This window comes from Furipterus horrens, unplaced genomic scaffold (assembly GCF_987537825.1).
Source record: "Furipterus horrens unplaced genomic scaffold, mFurHor1.1.pri manual_scaffold_2, whole genome shotgun sequence".
Classification (NCBI taxonomy): Eukaryota; Metazoa; Chordata; class Mammalia; order Chiroptera; family Furipteridae; genus Furipterus; species Furipterus horrens.
The window spans coordinates 81,547,678-81,549,478 of record NW_028327172.1 but is presented as its reverse complement, the minus strand read 5'-3'; positions in this window follow the sequence as shown (position 1 = coordinate 81,549,478).

Here is a 1,801-nt window from a genome sequence, read left to right as displayed (position 1 = left end):
GGTTGCCTTCTGCACTCACCCCTACGAGACATCCAACCCTCGACTAAGGTATGTACCCTGACCGGGAATCAAACTCACAACCCTTTGCTCCAACCAACTGAGCCACCTGACCAGGGAAAAATATAATGTTCTTTTATTTATAGTTCTCATACAACTAAAACACCAAAATAAAATTATAAATGAAATACAAATGAAACCACAAAACTAATACTATTTATTTTGATATTATAGTGATTTAACATGACAAATGATGTATTTTGCTGAGATTAAATTATCCTTTGTATTGTGTCTACTATATTACCTTTGGAAGCTCAGTTTCTTTTGAGTTCAATGTGCCACAAAGAGACCTATCATACTTCTATTTTCTCGCTACTTTTCTGTTAGCACAACTGTGACAGTACAGACAGTCCCATGATGTCATTTGGCTTTCATTTTGTTCGTGAAAACAGTATTTTCATTTTAAATCTACCTCTGTTCTTTTCTCATTATCCCAGAACAATAAAAGCAGCACTGAAACACACCTGCAACCGTAGGTACTGAAATAGTGTGACAACACCAGCTTATAAAGCTGTCATTCAAATAATCCAGAATATGCAATGCAAATACAAAAAATATTGTTAAAATGAAAACAAAATTAAAACCTTAGAAAATACATCAACAGACTTAATTTGAGAAATATTGTCAGGTCCACTGGTTCCAGAACTTTCACTACTATCAAACTCTCTAGTTTGTTTACTTACAGGAACCCCACGTTTGGGGAAAAGAATCTTCTAATTGCATTTATTAATAGTTTTACATTTTTATTAATCAGACACACAGAATTCCCATTTTAAAGCTTGTGATCATTATATGTAGTTACCACTCTAAGCTGCTTATAGTAGTCCACAACAAACAGAAAAGACCGGACATTCTAGTTATTCTGTGCTGTCCTAACAAGGATAAATAAAAACTTTACATTAAGTTTTGTAAGAAAGAATTCCCTTCACCTCCTCCCTGCTGCCTTTGAGAACTCTTAGAGTTCAGGGAGGCTAGTTTTAGCCTTTCTTGTATAAGCAGAGTAGCCACTCCATCCAATTTGGAAGGATTCAAGCTTGTTCTACTTCTGCTTGATTGTTGTACTTCTAAGCATGCTAAAGACCTAAAAAATGGGAGGAAGAAAATACAACAGAAGGCACCATTCCAGTCCCAAACTGAAAAGAAACACAAAAACAAGAGAGCAGCATGTATTTAACAGCTTGCATGTAGAAAGCAGAAAAAATATTGACTGGGGAGTTTGGACAGCACTGTTCTTCTCTCACCGCCCGCGTTGTCTCGGGGAGCAGGAGCCAGATACACAATTCTAGCTCATAGGCCGAAGGAAGGGGTGGATGGGTTCTGTGGAAGCTTGAGGCCAGTGGGAAAATGAGTGGCTCTGGGCCAGGATGAAGGCAGGGGAGGCGCTAAATCTATGTTCCTCCTGGCCTTGAGCATCCTCTTCCGTCTGCCTGAGTCCTAAGAAGTCACATAGCACAGATCAGTGAGGTAGGTAGGTCCCTGACCTCTTCAGATCACCAAGAGCAGGATGAATCCTTGCTCCTGTTTCTTTCGGCAGGGGAGAGGATGCGGGGCCTTCACTCGCTTTTCCAGCCCACCTTTCTTCTGGAGTTCAGGCCTACAGTTCCCGCAACGGGAGTTGGGAGCAGGCCTCCACCCACCACGGAGAACCTCGGTTCCGCAACCTCGACGGAGCCGCGGCTCCGGCCACAGCCCAGCTTGCCTGGGCGGGGGGCGGGGCCTGGGCGGGGGGCGGGGCCTGGGCACG